The sequence below is a fragment of the Triturus cristatus genome, chromosome 11 (assembly GCF_964204655.1).
Source record: "Triturus cristatus chromosome 11, aTriCri1.1, whole genome shotgun sequence".
Lineage (NCBI taxonomy): Eukaryota > Metazoa > Chordata > Amphibia > Caudata > Salamandridae > Triturus > Triturus cristatus.
The window spans coordinates 673253756-673274590 of NC_140594.1; the positions used below are offsets into that span (position 1 = coordinate 673253756).

The 20835-nt window shown below is 45.3% G+C and overlaps 1 long non-coding RNA gene across 2 annotated transcripts in view; it reads left to right on the forward strand.

Moving 5' to 3' along the window:
- LOC146785306 (uncharacterized) overlaps positions 1-20835 on the forward strand; it is a 166064-nt gene that overhangs the window by 101783 nt on the left and 43446 nt on the right. For both annotated transcript variants that reach the window (XR_014970956.1, XR_014970955.1), the window contains exon 3: positions 5872-6004. This is a non-coding gene — a long non-coding RNA (uncharacterized LOC146785306). The remainder of the gene's footprint in view (positions 1-5871; positions 6005-20835) is intronic.

Consider the following 20835-nt stretch of genomic DNA (forward strand, 5'->3'; position numbering starts at 1 on the left):
ACACCAACTTGGGATGAAGGTAGGGGGTTACAAGAAAGGGGAATACTATTTTGATATATATATCGTGACAAAGGCTTCGCGCCAAAACACGTAAATGCTTTTTACCGATTTTTTTACTTGATGGAATAAAAACTATATATTTTACAAAGTTTTTATCCACTCCATGAAGACGCACTCCGCAACATGGTCAATCCACTGAATTCTTTATTGAGGCAAACCAGCACTGGCATCCAGATGGTGAGTTTACTAACGCGTTTCGGAGCTGCCTCGCTCCTTGATCACAGGCTGTTGGTTCACCTGCGCAGAAACAAAGGACACTCGTATTACATCAAATGTATTGCCCTCTAGTGGGCCTTTCTAGCAAGTTCACATTGTTGGTGCAGGCTGGGACATGTAGTGTCCTTTGTACGATTCGCGCCCTTCAGTGAGCTCTGCGCCGTGACACACTCTTTATAAATTCAAAATACCCTCCAGTGGGTTTCTGGGTAACCATAGCCAGTTAATTTGATTAAGACCAGTTGTCCCGCATGACAGGTTTCGACACTCCTGAACCGGTGCGGCCCCCTTAAAATTCCCGGTGGAGTAGTCTTCTCGACCTGGACAAGCCAGAAAAAAATGTACTAACTTTTTATCCACTGCATGAAGACGCACTCCACAACAAGGTCATTCCACTGAATTCTTTATTGAGGAAAACCGGCACTGGCATCCAGATGGTGAGTTGCCTAACACATTTCGGAGCTGCCTCGCTCCTTGATCACAGATTGTTGGTGCACCTGCGCAGAAACAAAGGAAACTCGTATTACTTCAAATGTATTGCCCTCTAGTGGGCCGTTCTAGTAGGTTCACATTGTTGGTGCTGGCTTGCCCCTCTTTGTCAGTTCTTTGTGATTATTATAACCCATTTGGTCCCTGACAGACTCTGTAGAGTAGTGACGTTAGTGCTTGGATGTGGGTGATAGAGTCCATGATGCAGAATATTCATTTAACGGTTACATGCTGAGGGTTAAAGACGTGAAATGCCAAGGTCCATGTGTGGCATGATTCTTTGCATGTATCCAGGTTGGGTAGAACACTACAGAAGGTCTGTATTTAGGTTATCTCGGAGAAAACAGGTAGCAGCGTACGCGTTATAGAGTCCGGGGTGACTTTCCTGGCCTGCAGGATGAGTTGAAGCTATGCAATGTCCATATATATCCATGTGATACCCAGTGCTGTATGATTAAACATTGTGGCGTCATACAGCTGTTGCAGAGACGGAGCAAAAGGGCCAATTCCAGTAAAATACCCATAGTGATGTTGGTAATTTTGGATGGCATTCAGTGCAGTTTACCTTGACATGTGCTTTTGATGAAGGAGCAAAGCAATCTGCAGTATCCCTTTTTGAATCCCACAATCTCTTTGTTTCTCCTCGAAAATCCCTAAGATGAATGGAATTTATTAATCAATTTGGTATTTATAGTTCTGCCATGATAAAGTTTGAAAATCAATGCCAATACTTGGTTATATTATCTAAAGCCCCATGGGACTGCCCCCACCGAAGGACTACTGCTGCTTGACATTTTGACACATCACATACTTTGCTTCTGTGATTTCTGTTGTGGTGTTCACCACAGACTCATACACAGACTAGGGATCTCTAGTAAAAGTTTCCCGTTCCTGTGCCTTTTGAAGAATTTTTATTATATGAAGGGCTGTCATTTGGCTGCACCTTTGCCTGTAATTACATTTGAATTTTTCTTTTTAAAATAATTACTCTAAAAAACTCAAAAAGAGGGTGCTTCCTTGGCTGCTTCTTTGTCTCCAGAGACAAGTTCCATGATGTCGTGCAATGTGCTCGTAAATTGGACATTTCCCTATATAGAACTATTGTGGTATTAAGTGGCACACTTTTGTTTTGTTGAGTGCCTCTTATAGGCAATGTTGTTTTTGGATGCGGGACCCCTTGATTGGCATTGCCTTCTTATTTTCCTTTTTTGTTTGTAGGATATTTTGGCTTCTGTGGTGCGTTTTTAATCTCATGTCTGTATTATCACAATGTGCAAATGCAGGACATTTGCCTTTTATCCTTTTCTGTATGAATATTTCGCTTTGCCAGTTTCCTGATAAGTGGCACGCTGACCGCTGGGGAGTTGGGCCATTCCAAAACGCTTCCAATTAAATAGGCCCTTGACTAACACTAAAACCTAATCTGCAATTAAATTTGATTCTTTGACCCTTTATTAAATCAGGTGAAACGGGTGCACCCTTAGCACAAGATGCACACAAGCAAACTCTAAATGTAAGCCTGAAGGGAAGGTTTTCTCCACTTACACCTGGAACAACAAATGCCCAAATTTGCTTTTTTTGAGATTGTTGGCGGTTTTTTTTGATCTGTCACCTGTTCCAAAAGACGGACAAATAATTCCTATGTTCCCCTCGCCCGCATTCGATCTGCCTATTACCATGAGCAAAAAGTATTTTTGTGAACTCTGTGGCGGACTATGGCGCAAGAATGCGTTGTACCAGATTAGCCATCTTTTATTTGTCATTACCACCAAACAAATCAAAAACCTGAGCTAAGTCACCGTGGTAACCTAAATCCAGCCTTTGGGTAATATATCTCCTTGTTTGCACCTCCCACCCCAAACAAAAAAACAGCTTTGATTTTTTCTGTTGCAGTGATTTGACTTACAAATACATTAACACAAGAAATATGCGTTTTCAGTCAGTCAAAGCTTTTATTTCGGTAAAATACCATAAAAAGACATAAATAGTGATGTACATTAAAACATGATTAAATAGACATTGTATAGAGTGTAATCCATTGAAGCATTAAAATTGTTACATGAAAGAAGTTACACATATGCGTTTTCAAGTAATTCAATTCTCCAAAATACCAAGGGAAGCGGACGTGACATCATTTGACTTACAAATACATTAACACAAGAAATATGCGTTTTCAAGTAATTCAATTCTCCAAAATACCAAGGGAAGCGGACGTGACATCATTGTTTCGCCGTCTGCCATGATGCATACCCCTTTTCTGACCCTAAGCCCTAACTCGGCAGTCTACAGTGAGGCCAGTGAGCTAAAACCACAAAAAGTAAGCAGGGTTTCTAGAACCACGCTTCCTTCATCTTCCTGACACACTAATTTATTGACAGATGCGTTGCAAGTTATATCCTGTGCCATTTATGCAAAGGGGAAACACTTCTCTCAAATGGCAAGGACATATAATTCATGTTCCTTTTGACAGACGGTGGACACAATACATACTTTTCATTATGTTTTGTATCCACACATGACGAGAGGCAGAAAGCACGTTTGTCTCCCCAAGGCCGTTTCTGTGGAAACCAGGAGAATGTTCTCTAGTCTGAAGGAAAATGTTTGTGCAGCTTTTCAGAAACATTGCAGGTTTTAAAAAGGCAAAGGTAACCGCGTTCCTTCATGTCTGTTCGTTTGATCTCATATGAACCAGGCCTCAACTTTTAAAGTGGGGACCAGTGAGGCCATAAAAGCAGTAGCGGCTCCTGGAGGGAGTTCGGTGGGCAGCGAGGCGGGGCAGGGAAATGTAAACACCGGAATATGGATGAACGGAGGTAAGTACACATTTAAATTAATAAAACGAATTTCGTTGCGCGCTGTTCATCCATATTCCGCTGTTTACATTTCCCCACCCTGCCCCTCCCCGCCCCGCCTCACTGCCTCACCGAACTCCCTCCACCAGCCGCTACTGCATAAAAGGAACCCTAGAATCTTAGCGGGGAGGATGGAACATGGTGGCATATCCTCGAAGGTGCCCTGGAGCGGGAACAGTTATTTTAGGAAGCAGAACAGTTTCACTGTTTCCCTCAATTTAAAGTGAGCTACGTCGCCACAGCCAGGCTGACGACTCAAGCACAGGAGCCTGGCTCTCCAGACACACAGGAGCAGATTCACTAACATTCACGCAACATCGCAAAGCAAGGCAACTTGCTTCGCTGCGTTGCGTGAAAGGGAGACATCAGAATATGCCATATTTACAAAGATATGCGAATTATCTGCCTCTTCCTTGCACTGACAGGCTGTGTTCTGCCTAACGCCAACACAGGCATGCTTGCATGCCTGTGCTACGAGCATGATTGATTTTGTGCAGGAATGGGCACCTTCATTGTGAAAAAAAAAAACAATTCTTAAAGGCATTTCCCTGTTTCTATGTGTGATGTGGAATGCATCACACATCGAAAGAGGAAGTAACAAGGAGAAATAAAGATATGGGAGGCATACCATTTGACGCATTCCCAGGTTTCAACTCTTTGTTAACCTGGTAATGCGCCAAAATCCATGGGTGGATGTGTGGGAACACCCACACTCCACCCATGGAATGCCTTTCTGCCGCAAGGTAATGCAAGGCAGTCAAATTTACTTGGGTTTACTAAATCGGGGAGAGCCATGCATGGTGGCTTTGCCTAGCTTAGTAAATCCAAGTTAATGGCTTGTGTTGGCTTGCATCGCCTAGCCTAACGACAGGGCAAACCAAGCTCTTTGTAAATATGACCCCCAGTGATCTTTAACTCGAATCAACCTAAAAATGTAAACTTTCTATAGCAGTTTTAATGTTGAATCAGTGAGGGACCATGACCAGGAGTTGTTATTTGGTTCCCACTAGAAAAGGTAGGACTGCGTATTAGGACAACAGAACTTCAGAATGTAGAGGCTAAGTCCATTTACATCAACAGAGACTGTTGGCCAAATTCCTAGCTAGCTCACAGTGCCATATCTGACCCCTTTCATTGCTTACTTATGCATGCCCATGGTGAACACAAGAATATGAATAAAGTTTTCAATACATTTGTTGAAACAATCAGAGTCTTGCATAGAAAGAATGAACTGCAATTATTAGGCAGTTAATGCAAAGTAGCCAGCATTATGAACATAATGAAAAGAATAATCAGTCCAATCATGGCAGTTTGAGTTCTATATATTTCTACCTATGACTACCCCTATTTTGAGAGCATAGTGTACCCTCTGCCCGATCTCTTAGGTTGACCTTAGTCCCCATACCTGGATAGCTGGACCAGAGAATAGGAATGCCAATCCTTCTCTGCAAGATGGAAGAGCAGCGTCAACAGAGCTGCATGTCGAACACAAGATTTGTTACAGGACAGTCATGACCGAAGCGCTCCTCTCTGACCTCTGAAGGCCACTGTAAAGTTTATATAATAAAAGCCTCTGGATGAGATGTACAGCTCTGATGCAATGATATGTCTAGATGCTAGAAGCTGTCTCCGAATGGGCAATGCAAGCACCAGGATATCTTGTTCTGTTTTTGTGGCCTTGGAAGGAGTGTAAAGATTACGTGACGAGAAAGGCTTTCTAAAATCAAGCAGCATGTACAGCATCTATTCTTCTTACAATATTAACGTGTAAGCAAAACATAAAAAAATACATTGCTAAAATTATGTCAACCTAAAATGTGTAAAATATCAAACTAAAATGGAGAACCAAAGTGTGCACAAGAAGGCCTCATGACAGAGTGTTCTTTAAGAAGCGTGTTTTTTAAAAAATGTGACGTGTTTTGCATTGCCGTATTAGCCCTGATACAAGGGTGCCTCAATAGTGTGTGCTATTTACCACACCCAGTAAATATTGATAACTGGTCGTACAGTGTTTTCCTGATCCCGTTGATACCCATATTTTATGTTTTATCTTGGGAAAAATTGAATTACACACGGATCAGTGCTTTTAAATGTTAATTTTTAATGTATTGGAATTTATGGCAAATTTACCATTTAAATTTCATTAGGCTTGTAGGGTGGCTAAGTGGTGCAAGTGGAGTCTACTATTCTCGAGGGCTGTGTGCCCGCCGCCCATTAACCTGTGTCATCCTGCCTACTTTTGTGCCTCTTCCAGCGGCTTTGGTGCCAATAATGGTGTGACCAGTGGTGTGCCTTTCCTGAGCAGCCGCGGGTGCTACAGATAGACTGTGGATGCGAATAGATGAGGCTTGGCACTGGAGCCATGACGTATGACCTGCAGAGCTAAGGTGGGTATCTGAATACAAGATTGTATCTGATTGGGCCAGGGGATCCCCCTGTCCTGAGGAATGGGGCACTCTGTAATGTGGGCCGGGTCACCTGTAGCTAGGGGAGGAGGTGAACCAACCATCCCAGCTTCAAAGATCAGTTTCGGGAGAAAGAGCTTGGAGTGAATTTATGGAAGGTCCTTGTAAGTAGCAGTGATTATCGACATCAGTGTGGGATTGTTCACATATGGAATTGCTGTTAATTTGAATGACGTTATTTTTACACTCAAAAACTCGCTGTCCTTATAGAAATATATCAAGCACAAGTGAGCACAACTCTTTCTACACAGCCGCTGCTGACTCTCAGGACCTCCAGGGCGAGGTGTTTGAGGCTGCCCCAGGCCGGTATTGTGCCCATTCTCCTGCTTCGGTTCTGTCTGCTGTAATTGTGTAATTGTGCCAGTTTATTTTACTTTTATCGTGCCTTGTCCCTTTGCTTGCTGCATGTGCGCCAGTTATTGTGCCTTGTGTTTAGTCTGTTTTGCTTCTGCCCGCTTCCTCCCCGACGCTGCTGCCCCTGTGGGCCCTCCCCCCTACTGGTTCCCGCTCCGACCACCCGGCTGCTCGTCCCTCCCCCCTCCCACCTCCCCTATTTAATGGCGACTGCGCGCAGCAGGCGTGCCACCGGCTCGCCGAAGGTGGGACAAAGGCAAGCCCATCTGTGCCCATCCGTGACCCGACCACGACCAGCGCCAGGGACCCTGGCCCTCCGACCACCCACCGCTACGACGCAGCTGCCCTCCTCACACTCAACCCCAGAAGAAACAACAACTGCCAACAGTCCCCTCCGAACACAACATCCTCCTCAATGTGCACTCCATGCACAGACATGCCGTAGAGCTCTGGAACCTCCTGGACACCCTCTCACCAGACATCGCCATCTTTATAGAAACCTGGACCAATGCCTCCTCCGCCTTCGACATCGCCATCGCCATCCTGTACGGATACAAGCTCCAGAGGAAGGACTGCCCCAACTACCCAGTAGGAGGACTCGCCATTGTGCACAAAAACTCCCTCCGCCTCTCCACCTCTAGCAATGCCTTCTCAGTCGCCCAACCCCTGCACTTCCAGGTCCAGACCAGCCCCAACTCCAGACTCCACGGCACCCTCGCCTACAGACCCCTCGGCCCCTGCGCCCCATTTGCCTCCACCATCACCGGCCTATTGCACCCCACGCAATCGCCTCCTTGGACTACATACTCATCAGAGACCTGAACTTCCACCTCAACAACTCCAGCGACCACAACATTCACCACCCTCCTTGACAACCTCGCCAATTTTGGACTGAAACAACCTCTTAACCCTACGGATCATGCCAGAAACCTCTGCATCCTACTCGATTACTCCCTCTCCAGGAACAAACAGGTCAACACCATCGTTTGCAGCTGTTTCAACACCCTTTGCATCCTCCGAAAGACCTTCAAATGGATCCCCCAGTCAAGAAAGACAGTCACCCATGCACTCATAACCAGCAGATTGGACTACGGGAACGCCCTCTACGACGGGATCAACAAGTCCCTACTCCGCAAACTCCAGATGATACAGAACACAGCAGCCAGACTCGTTCTCGGCATCCCCTGACACGAGCAGATCAGCCAACATCTACGGAACCTCCATTGGCTCCCCGCCGAGAAGAGAGTCACCTTCAAGATACTCACCCACGCCTACAAATGCCTCCACAATACAGGACCTCAATACCTCATTGAGAGAATCACCTTCTACGTACCCAAAAGAAACCTCCGCTCCACCAACCTTGCCCTCGCGGAATCCCCGCTCATCCACAGAGCCAGAACCGGGGAAAGAGCCTTCGCCGACATCGCGGCCGAAACCTGGAACAAGCTCACCATGGACATCAGGCCCGCCCCCTCCCTGGCCACCTTCAGGAAGACGCTCAAGATGTGGCTCTTCGACTGAACCAGAACTGCTGCTTCCCCCATCCCTCAATTGAATATAATGGGAAACTCAATCTACCCTTGAGGGCTTGGGCAAATCAAATGAACGGGTAAAAGGCGCCTTCAAGGGATTCATTTGGAATACTCTGTTCTATTGCTTTTGATATATATTTTTAACTGCAAGAATTATTGATAAACTCGCCAGAGAGATATTATTCAAATGTATTTTATCTAAGAAATATTTTTGTTCCTTGTGAGGACATAAGAACCAATGAACCAATCACAAAACAATAAATATTCAAAACACGGGTATATATAGAAAAAGGTTTTATCTTTTGAAATTTATCACGGGTACTACACAGTTATACAAACAATGTAACAAGAGGAAAATAAATACACTTGTATAATCCTTCAATGTCACTATTGTAAACACTTCTTCTCATTGTACATTATTTTCCAGAAGAGTGTGAATGTCGACGTTTCAGTCTCTATGCATTTGTCCATGAGACCATCTTCAGGACTATCATAAATTTAACAGTTGACCCCTGAATGGTGTTTCCAAAGATTCAAGAATTATAGAATACAATTGATACATATATGTCAAATCGATCGTCGTTCTGTAGCTCTTGTTTAAGGTGAATAATCATCCAAAGATACAGGTAAGTGAACTCTGGTGCTTTTTGGACGGTGTTATTAAATTTCCAGTCCCCAGCAACTTCTCAATTGAAGAAGTTTATTCTGTTAAGTTTTGTAGCGCAGCGAAAATTCGGCCGCAATTTTTATTTTCCTCTTGTTACATTGTTTGTATAACTGTGTAGTACCCTTGATAAATTTCAAAAGATAAACCTTTTTCTATATATACCCGTGTTTTGAATATTTATTGTTTTGTGATTGGTTCATTGGTTCTTATGTCCTCACAAGGAACAAAAATATTTCTTAGATAAAATACATTTGAATAATATCTCTCTAGCGAGTTTATCAATAAATTCTTGCAGTTAAAAATATATATCAAAAGCAATAGAACAGAGTGTTCCAAAAAATCCCTTGAAGGCGCCTTACCCCCATCCCTCAGCACTTTGAGACCCTGACTGGTGAGTAGCGCGCTTACAATTACCTGATTGATTGAGAGGGAAGGTGCTCTACGAGGTGCAACAGTGATGGTCCAAAGTGACTGACATCGAGGGAGGAGCTTTGAGTTTGACCGCCGGAGGTCATCCAGTTGTGCCTGGTTTCAGAGGAGGAGGAAGAAGAGGATCATTGGGTGGTCGCTGGCAGAGAATATGGGGCCTAGAGAGCAAACTGATGTGAAAGGTGAGGAGGAGATACTGAGATTGTGACAGGGATTGAGGAAGAGGGGACCGTTAGCAGGCCCTGAAGCAGCAGTTTGGATTCCCACATGAAGACTGCCCGAGAGACACCAGGAGTGTGTGGGGGGATCTCACTGGCCTGAGATTAGGGCATAATCAGTGGACCCACAGTGTGACCAATCTGGCCCTCTTCTTCCTCTGGAGTGGTGAACTTGCCGTGGCCTATCTGGGGCTGAGGCGGAGGGTCTCAGGATGTCTCATGACTATGGACACCAGTGATGGCCTGTTGGGGACCCTGGGTCCCTTTCAAGGAAAGTTGGAATCTAAATGACACTTTGCTGGGTGAAACTGCAGAGTTCTTCCCCACCTCTCTCCCACTGATGGTTTCAACCATGAAGGGTTGAGACGAGACCCCGTAGAGATTGAGTAGTGCTTCATTCTCTTTCCTCCAATTTTAGGCACACTCTTGTAAATAGTGTGCCCCATGCCTCAATACCCTTCCACTGAGAAACGTATGTGACTGGCAATTCCTGGACTGCCGGTGCCACACTTGATCAGCAAGTGTGGTGGGTCTGGCACTTGGGCCTGATATTGGTCGGAGGCATTCCAACTTTCTAAATGAGGTACCTCCAGCTCCCCAACAGCAAAGTACAAGACTCTCTCCAACCAGGGCAAGCTGAACACATTTGGCAATCCCGTTTCTCAGAGCGGTGGACCTCAGCGCGACAACTGTGCCAGCACATCAGGTGCTGTGAGTCCCAAGAAAGGTGCTTGCTCTAGCACTGATGCTATCTTGCAAGCCCTTGAAATTAATAAAAAATGGCAAAGTGAAGGATGTTGAGTTGCTTTGACAGGACTTACGCAACACAACGGGCCTGGTAATCGAAGTTGATGGGTGAAAATCCACCTTGGAGGATACAGTGATGTCCCTCCATCAGATAATTTGGAAACTTCAACGTTCTTAGGGCGAGACGGCGGCCAGGATAAGAAGATGTAGAAGGCCACTCTCAATGCAATGATCTCTGTTTCTTGGGGCTCCTGAGGGGATTGAGGGATCTCTTCTGACACAATTCTTGGAATCTTAGATCTACAGCTTCATACCTGAAAGGGCACACCAGGCACTTACGTAGCGACCTCCACCCAAAGCTCCCCGGCCAATCAATGCCCTGTTTTATCATGATCGGGACTTGATACTGCTGACTGTGAGAGGATTAGGTAAAGGCAAGCACAAATTTCAGAAAATACGAATATACCAGATTAGCTCAGACCCAGAGGAAATCCTTTGAACTGGTGAAGCAGAAGTTATGGGTGTTGGGTCTGAAATATATACCTCTCTACCCAGCCACATTAAAAGTCCCCTTTCAGGGAAAGCCCCGATCTTTGACCATATGGATCAGGCATGGGAATGGGTAGAGAAAAGATTTACAAAGTGACAGCATGGTAAAAATTGCAAAACACCACTGGCAACAGGTAGGTCTAGTCTGATGTAGACACCTGTGCTTTTGCCGTGTCCCCCAGTCGCAAGATAACAAAGGTAGCCCCGGAGGACTCAGTGAGACCTGTGGATTGAACTTTCTTGACATAGAAGACAGGAGGGAGGCCTTGCACTCAGGCCAGACCACGGGACAGGTGTCAATGAGGCAGTGGAGGCACATCAAGAGGTCTAACCTTTAGTAGATGGGGCGCTTTTGGGAATCTCCCCAATCCTACTGGAATACTATTCTTAGTTTGTTAGATTCAGTTGGATAAATGATTTGGTTAGGATGACAGATGCTTCTGGGTAAGAAATGTAGGGTGGGGGGGGGTTGAGAGTTTATGATTGGGAAAGTTTTACATGTAGGTATGGCACATGGCAGCACCACGCTTAAAATATTGGTATCGTTTCTCCACCACACTGCAACCAGAGAAAGCTACACACAAACAGATTAAGGTGTTGACCTGGAATGTTAACAGGCTTCTGGATAGGATTAAGTTTGGGGGGGGGGCAGTGATGCGATATGTGAAGAGATTTGTGCCAGGAATTTTTGTCTTATACAGAACCTACTTATTTGGTACAAAAATTTCATTTTAAGTAGACACAGATACACCAGGATATTTCACTCTGGCTGTACGAGAGGTTCCAGGCTGGTCGAACAATGTATCCACAGGTCCTTCCCTTCAGTGGTAATCAAGCCTCAAGTTGATAATCAGGGCACACAAGGGGTCTGTGTAGGGGCTTCCTTGGATTCTGGGCAGTGTATTTGTACTGCCAACATTGATTAGTGCCACATTGCAGGCTCTATTAAAAGAGCTACTATGAAGTTGGGTGGAACACTAATCCTTGGGGGTCTCTTTAAATAGCTGCTTGATAGATTGTTGGACTCCACGTCAGTGTCCCTGACTATTAGGATGTAGGCCTTGAGCAGTTGGATGGCCTCACTTGGCCTGCAGGATGTGTGGCATACCTGGCATCCATACGAAAGGTGCTTCATGCACTAGTCAGCTACTTATAACTGTAGCCCCAGAACTGACTGTTTGTTCATGCCATCTGATGGCGTTAGGGAGGTTACTGGCACTCATCTTCTCGCTCTGGCCTCTAAGACCATGCACCAATTGAGTCACTTCACTGTGGAACTTATCATAGTACAGGGGGCATATGGCCCCTCAATGTTTGGTAGCTCTGGGAAGAGTCTTTTATGACCCTCTTCTACGAGGTAATTGCAGAATACTTTAACTTAAAATATCCCTTGTTGTCCTCACCAGCAACCTTTAAGACTGTGGTCCAGGGCATGGCCTTCTCCACAGTATGAGGAAGGAGAAAAGACAGAGAGTGTGGCATTGTCGAGTATTCGTAAAATCAGTGTTATATAAATTTGCAGACTTGAGAAAGTCTACGAGGACGAAACGCGTGTCGGCTGCTGTGTTTTGGACTCATACCATAAGAGAATTGTATCGTCAAGTAAAAACGCTGTGGAAGAATGTGACTCTTGTGGACTTGATGTGATCTTTGCAACACAACTCTACTGAGAATCGGCGTACCACCATTTACTGATTATATGTGCTACTGCTTTATGAGCATGGCAACAAGGTGGTCAAGCTACTTTATTGGCTGTCTCAAAAGGAGGCCGGGAAGAAGATTGTTCCTGCAGTCCACACATCCGGTGGCCCTCTGCTGTACAATGTGTTGGAGATAGCAAACGTTTTCTTGAATACCACAGAGAGCTATACAGAGAACTTTTCTCCTCTGCTAGAGCGTACAGGCCCCATTGCTGAAGATCTAGTTGTGGCATCACTTGCTGCCCTGAGCAAAATAAGGTTGACGAGTTTCTGTCCCTGGCAGAGATCCAGATGGCCACATCTGCCTCCCACTAGGGAAAGAACCTAGGTCCAATGGCATCTCCACTGAATTTTTTCAATTAATCTCCTTCCTCTTAACACCATGCCTTCTCCCCTTTTATGACAAGATTGATTGGACTGGCATGTTGCTGTACAACCTCAGACGGGCCACTATTTCAGCCATTCTAAATCAGGTAAACCCCCAGATTTTTGCCTGCTATGGACCTATTTCATTGCTGAATGCTGAGGTGAAGCTCTTGGTGAAACTCTTGGCCGAAATGCTGGCCAGTAGATTGGCCAAGGTTGATAAGTCCTTGGTCCACGAAGACCAGAATGGGTTCATGCCCAACAGGAGACAAGGCCACTGTCTGTGTAGATTACAGATGGAACTCTCTCTAGAGTGGATGACCTACAAGGCCCGGCTGTGCTACTGCTCATAGATTATGTAAAAACCTTTGACACAAAGCACTGGTTCTTCCTATTTCAAATAGTACAAAAGATAAACATCGAGCTCCAATTTATGACCTTGTTGCAGGCTTTATTTGATTCCCCAAGGGCGTGAGTCTGAGGGTATAAGTTAACCGGATTCTCTCTTCTCGACCTTGGCGATTGAGAGCGGAATACACCAGGGCTCCTCTCTCTCCCCTCTGCTTTTTGCACTAGTGATCGAACCCATGGAGGAATGGTTTTAGCAGGGATGCACAGGTAAACAGCTTCCATTGGGTGGATGGACAGGAAGACAGGGTGGGTATACACGCGCAAGGTATGCTCTTATATTTTCAACATCTGTGTTCTTCTCTGACCTGTCTGATGCAGATGCTGGATAATGAATTATTCTGGTAGTAACACAAATAGCAGGAGTACTGTATCCTATCTATGTAACAAACTCAGTTACTAGATAACAGTTCTGGTAAACAAACATGACCCCTCCCAGCCACACCCACCCTTTAGCTTCCATATAAATATCTGAATATGTCTTATGAATAATCCACATAATATTTTCAGCCCGGTTATCGCACTTCCCCCACTACACATGTTGTATTTAGTAAGTTTAGGCTGACAAGTAGTCCCATCCAACAATATTGTCACTCTTCCATTCCACTTAACTGATCAGGTACGGGCTGAGCCTGACCAGGGGGCTCCAACAATGCCTATGCAATTGCACTCTAGGCAAGCAAGGCATCCTGTGCCTTATCATCACTCATGGTCCTTCTCATATGTGTCTCTTTTACCCTTGCCCATTCCAGCATATCTTATAAGCCTGCGACTCCCTGCCATTGACAGCATAGTTACAAGTATTTGTGTTGTTTCAGGGGACTCGGGGGAACATCGGCCTAAGTTGGTGTGCTGTGGCAGCGATTTTAGAATTTCGAAGGAATTTACCCGGACCCAAGTAAAATGTTTCCAATGCATCTTGAAGGGTAATGAATCAGCCCTCTGGGCATAGATGACATAGCATTGTGCAACCTTGTCTTGCCACTTTGCAGTTAACATTAGTGGAGTTATCTATTCAAAAGGGCATATAATCCAGATGAGGGGCATAGGGCGCCCGCATTCTGACCCGTTGCACCGCCTGCTCCCAAAGCCTACCCATCAGGCAGATCAAATGCAGGATAACATTGGACAGTCTCTCACCTCACATCAGGAGAGACCCATGCAGATGTCCTCCATGTGTGCCCCCCCAACAGGGACTTTTCCCAGTTGGGTTCCCCATCTAGCCAGTGCACACGTGTTGTAGATGAGCTGCCAGGTAGTATAGTTCCAGGCCAGGAACTTCCATTCCTCCCTTACCCCATTCTCTTCAAAGTACGTAGCAAGTCCTATTTTACACATTTTGCCATTTTAGAAGAGCTCCACCTTAGTTCATAGAAGGTTCCTTGCAGGACATACAAGTCCCTCTGTAGTACCACCATTTTTTTTGCGCCATCTTTCCCATCAAAGATAGATGCGATGTATTCCAAAACCAGATTGAGGGGCGTAAGCCATCCAATACTCTGCGCACATTGTAGTAGTGAAACTGTTCCTCATCCTGTGTAATGTGGATCTGCAAGTATCGGACCTTATCGACAGTCCAGGGCAGGCTCAACTCCGGCAGGCATACTATAGGTAAACCCGCAAGATGACCCAGTGGGAATAGAATAGACTTGGTTGTATTAATCCGGAGTCCCGAGAATTCTCATAACTCCCTCAGTACGGTTAGCAGCATGGGGACAGATAAGTCTGGTTGCCTTAAGTAAATCATGGTATCATCTATGCAGAATGATACTACATGGTAAGTGGTCCCTATCCATACTCCCCAGCTTCTGAGGGTCTGCCGAAGTCTTCAAGCCAATGTTTCCATTGCGATTTAAAAAATCAGTGGGGATAGTGGGAATCCCTGTTGAGTGCCCCGCTGTAAAGCTATCTCTTTCGCGATATATTGTCCCATGCACACTTCCGCACCCGGGTGTGTATAAAGCTATTTAATGCAGATTATAAATTGGGTCCCCAATCTCATCCTATAAAGTACTTGCCATACATATTCCCACCTCATGAAGTCAAAGGCTTGCTCAATATCTAAAAAAGCAAGAGTGTATAGGTCTTCATGTCGTTCTGGTGCTTGTATAATGTCCCAATTGATCTTTTGGGATTAGTCGTGGGAGATGGGGGAGCAGCCATGCCACCAGGACATGGCTAAGAAGTTTGAGGTCCACATATAGCATAGAGAGGGATTGGTAGGCCCCTGCCTCCATGGGATCCTTCCCTGGCTTTGGGATTACCACTATCAATGCCTCCCTCATTGACCGTGGAAGGTCCCACTTTTCGAGGCCCTCGATGAACGCTACCAATAATTTATTTATCAGAGTTTCTAGAAAGTGCTTAGGAAACTCTTTAGAGAGTCGGTCACCTCCTGCCAATTTAGCAGATTTTAAGGTGTTCACCACGACAATCAATTCCTCTTTACTTAGCGGGCGCTCCAGTGAATTGCAGTCATCTGCAGTGAGCATGGCAGCGGTAGCTCACTCAAATAGGCAGACAACTCATGAACTCCTGCAACATAATGTAGTCCAGCGTATACCTGTCACAAACGTTCTGCAAAAACAGCATTCATTGCCTGATGCATATAGACTGTTTGGCCGTCCTGATCCCTACCTGCTACTATTGGTTGTATCGGAGTCTCAGCCCTTATCAGGCATGCTAGTAATCGCCCTGTCTTTTCACCCTCTAAATAACAATGTCTCCGCCCAGTATTTCTGTTGTATTTCTCCAGTTGATCCCACAGCTCACACACCCTGTGCTGTTGTTGTCCCAGTCTGTTAAGACGTTTGAGGTTACAGAGAGAGACCTTTCCAGCTTTTCTAAATCAATTTTCTGCCATGTCAGGTCCCTCTCTAGAGTTCACCTTACACCAACTGAGGCCGTCAACCCCCCCCCCCCCCCCCAGAGCATCACCTTCATCACATTCCATTCCATAGTTCGGATTCCTGTAGTTTCCCAATTTTTCTTGAAGTATTATTTCAATGCCTCTGATAATGTGTCCCTGAAGGTCGGGTCCATCACTGTGTTGGGATTAAACCTCCACAGTGGCACCTTCGGTGTGTGTCTCTGTAGTAGGTATGTGACCAAAAGTGGGGAATGGTCCGAGATGTAGCAGCGCAATTGAGAATGCATGCAAGAAACCCCTCCATTGTTGGGGAGATCTGCACAGCAGGTAATCTCCGCAGTGAGGGAGGGGAAGGGTGGGGGGGGTAATCATCCCCCAGGCCTCAGTGTCCAAAGCTTGCGTGGTTTCTACAGGCCCCATATCTGGGTAACGTGAGGCACTCCTCTATTCCCTTATGTTCAGGGGCCCGTTTTGCATCGGCCTGACATACCTTTCTTTTTTACGTGTATTCAGCTCTGGGCATCCTGGAGTGGACAAATTTAAGCCTCGATAATTTCTGGTGCGGCCAATCTCATCCTGGGTAGGCTAACACCCCAGGTTCAGTTTGTGCATCACGGTGCTGCGGGCCTTAAAGGCATATTGGATTGCAGCAGTGACTGACTCCGTGCTCCGGTTGCCCCCCAACAGCCACAGTCGGCTGTAAAATGACGTCCTAGGGAGCGCATCCCCAGCATGGGAATCACACTTGGCCTCCAGTCTTGCCAGCAGCGGCACAGCTCCTGGCCCATCAGCCTCTCGGGCTCTTCGGAAGCCGCACTCTGCTTTAGGTCGTGCTGTAGGGTGGTCAGCAGAGGTATTCTGCACCACTCGTTCTCGCAGTGCAACGTCACTCTTGGGGTTTTCATTGGCAGTCCCAGGGCTTCCAGCGGCCAGATGCTCATGCCCCCCTTCATATGGGCATGAAACCTCCGGCTGTGTTAGGAAGAGGAAATACTGCGCTCACTGGGTCGGGAGCTTCGTTGAGGCACTTCTAATCGGCCATCTTGCTTGGCAACATCTCCTTAACTTCTGATTAGTATAAGAACTCTACCACGCGAGAAGACTAGGTAGCAGATATATGGTCTGAAAGAATTGCGGTAAATCCTCTTGGACATAGTAGGCATGAAACATGTTGACCAATTTATTGACTAAGAATATTCAGACCAACTACCATCTAATTATCACTTAATGTGAATATGGGAACATTATTTTCCAACAAATTCTCTGTTCTAATTCTAACCTTAACATAGACCCCACGAATGAATAAAAGAGATCAGTAGGGGTCCATAATTAAATGTAATCACTTCTCCCCAATATTCTTAGACAGTTTTTGTTATGTCCTTCAACATTGGAAGAATTCGACTTGCACGTTTACAACCGAAGTGGTGATAAAGAGATCTCTGGAAAAGATTCCCTTAGAGGGGCCTGTTGGGCATTATAGCGCTGGCCCAACGAGAGCTTGATGATGAGGCATGCCACCCTAGGGTGGGTGCGAGCTTGAGCTCCACTAAGCTAATGCTTCCAGTGACCCACTGGGGTCTGGATACTTACAGAACGGTATAATTCATTATTATCCTATAGTACAGCAAGGACAGGCTGTGGAAAATGGGAGATCCCAGAATACTGCATGTACACGCTGAGGGGATTTGACAGACTTTCTATCATTTGGTTTGGATATGCGCAGTCATTGTTAAATACATCACACCTTAGCCACTATTCTACATATACCCAGTGGCTTGGGTCCTAGAGTGACAATCCTGGGAGTCGTGGGAGGCTGGCCTGACTCTAGGAGTGAAAGGCTCCTAGGAGGTATTGTCTTTCTTATGGCCAAGTGAGATATTTATTAGATATTGGGGATCTGCAGAGGCTGCACCCTCATCCGTCTGGTCCCAAGGTATAGGTCTATGTAGCCGAGCGGAAGGGGAACTCTACAAATGGAGAGGATGTGCAAATAGACATCAGGAGATTTAGGGCCCGTGGACTTCTAGAGACGTTGACACGTGAAATATATATGTTGTTATATAGACAAGTCCTTTAGATGACAAGTGATTGGGAGATTCTGCTGTCCATGGAGGGATTTATCGCTGCTGTAATTGCTGCCACTGCTTTATGTTTGTGAATTGTCCTTTAAAAAAAATAACAAACAGATGTGTTAAAAAAAACTCAGAAATTGTGAGAAATGTGTCACATGAAAATTGCAAGCAGTGCACTAATTACATTCTTACTGAAAATTCTGATCTACGCACAAACTCCCGTTGCACAGTCATTAAAATTAAACCACTTCCCTTATTTGCAATTTGATCCCTGGTGGCTTAAAATAAACACATCTTTGTAAAAGTAGTGCAAGCAAAGACTTTAGATATGTTGAGATATGAACAAACATTTTTAGCAGGCTTTTCTGATTTCTCACTGGAATGGGTCCGGTTCACAAAAGCATTTATGAGTGCGAGAAGTAGTACTACGGGAGTATTCTTTTATGTACTCTTACATGACTTTGTAAAATATCCCGAAACGCCCAACTCCCTATCAGTAATACTTCAAAGAGGGCACAGTCCTCTCTGTTTATATAAATTGTATAGAAATATTCCATTAATGTCTCCATTTTATTCTCATTTTAGATGTTTTGGTGCCAAGTCACAAAGGCATGTGAGAGTATGTGAAAGAGCAGACCTACTGCCCATGTATTCCATCTGGCATAATCCAAGTAGGCTGACGTCCTTGGAGGCTGGTTTTCCAAGGTCGGAGACCACTGATGGCACCTCTGCGGGTAATTCTGAAGGAGAGAGGATGGTAGGTTATGTGAGCTCAGTATCCCTGTGACAAAGTTGAGGCTATTGTAGCAACTTTCTCCCACAATGTCCTGAGAGGAGAGCAAAAAGCAAAATAGAGGCCCCAAAAGAAAGCTGAAATTCTGTGAGCTGGAGGTGCTCACTGATGAATGTGTTTTGCATCATGATCGGCAAACGATCATTTCAGGTTGCAGATAGCCAGAAACAGAACATCTGGAAGGCCATCTACGATAAAATAAATGATGTGGGAGTGAAACATAGTACCATTGAGGAGATAAGGAAGCAGTGGTCCAATCTGCGTTCACACACAAAAAAAGATAAAAAATTGACTTGCAGAGGCCTGAGGAACAGAAATGAACTGTCAACATTTTGGCCTACAAGCAACCCAGACCCTCCAGGCCACCAAACCCTCAATCCAGACCCTCAACCCAGGCGTCTCTAACACCTCTGGAAAAAATGGCAAAAAAGCACCTTTGAGTAGCAAAGTCTAGTAGAGGTTTCAGAAATTGATTCCTCTGCCCCACTTACTACATACAAAGAAAGGTATGTCAGAAACCATTTAATTATTTCTTGTAGTAAGTAATCGTTACCTTTTTTTTTACTTGAGTAGGAGTTCAAAAAAAGACTCATGATCAATGCTTAATATTACCTTTCTGGTGCATTTTGGGATATGTAGTTCATAGACTTGAGACTTGTTATAAAGTTAAATACTATATTAGTTTTAAAAAAAAGACAATAATTGATCTAAAGAAGTTCAAAACATATTTTTTTAAATTAATTAGTTTTAATTTAAAAAAAATAAATAAAAATAGCTTTTAAATTTCTATAAACTTTTTCTATAAATCACAGATGACCGATCCACAAAAGGTGATGATTCAGAACAAGGCACCTCAAGACACTTCCTCAGACATAGGGTATGGTAATGCACCAACACAGAGACCAACATCACCTGTACCATCAAGCAGCAGAGCAGCAACATTAGACCTGACATGCCTAGTGTAATATTATCCCAGACTTTCTGCCTTCACTTCCTGATATTTGGTGACCCTGTTTTTGCAGGCAATAGGACTCTTTGCACTTTCTCCCTGCTACCCAAGGGGAAAGTGCTTGTGCTCTGTCCTTTAAACACGGTAAAATTTGCATACAACTGATTGGGGCATTTATTTTACTTACAAGTCTCCAATAAATTGTACTACATGTACTTAGGACCTGTAAATTAAATGCTACCAATGGGCCGCGGGCCTCATTGTGCCATCCACTAAAGTGGCCATTTGAAACAAGCCTCAAGCCTGCCACTGCAGTCTGAACTGGGGTGGCAGAGTGGGCTAAAGAACGGTGATGGATCAAACCCAGATCTGTTGACTGGGTGTGAGTGTTTGATTGGTTCTGATGCTCCGTCCATCACCACCCCCTTTTGTACCGCTTTGTTCGCCATAAGTTGGCAGGGTATGCTCAGACGTGAGTCCCTTGCTCACTTTGCCACTGGATTCAAGCAAGCCTGGCTGAAGACGGCTGAAATGCCAGAAACCGGTCCTAGGAAGCTTGTTTCCGGTCCAGGGAAGGCATGGCTTGGCAGTTCGGGCTGGACTGTTCCCATGAGGCACAGGGTCAGACTGATTTGCATATGGCCATGTCTGAACTGGGGTGGCAGAGTGGGCTAAAGAACGGTGATGGATCAAACCCAGATCTGTTGACTGGGTGTGAGTGTTTGATTGGTTCTGATGCTCCGTCCATCACCACCCCCTTTTGTACCGCTTTGTTCGCAATAAGTTGGCAGGGTATGCTCAGACGTGAGTCCCTTGCTCACTTTGCCACTGGATTCAAGCAAGCCTGGCTGAAGACGGCTGAAATGCCAGAAACCGGTCCTAGGAAGCTTGTTTCCGGTCCAGGGAAGGCATGGCTTGGCAGTTCGGGCTGGACTGTTCCCATGAGGCACAGGCTCAGACTGATTTGCATATGGCCATGTCTGAACTGGGGTGGCAGAGTGGGCTAAAGAACGGTGATGGATCAAACCCAGATCTGGTGACTGGGTGTGAGTGTTTGATTGGTTCTGATGCTCCGTCCATCACCACCCCCTTTTGTACCG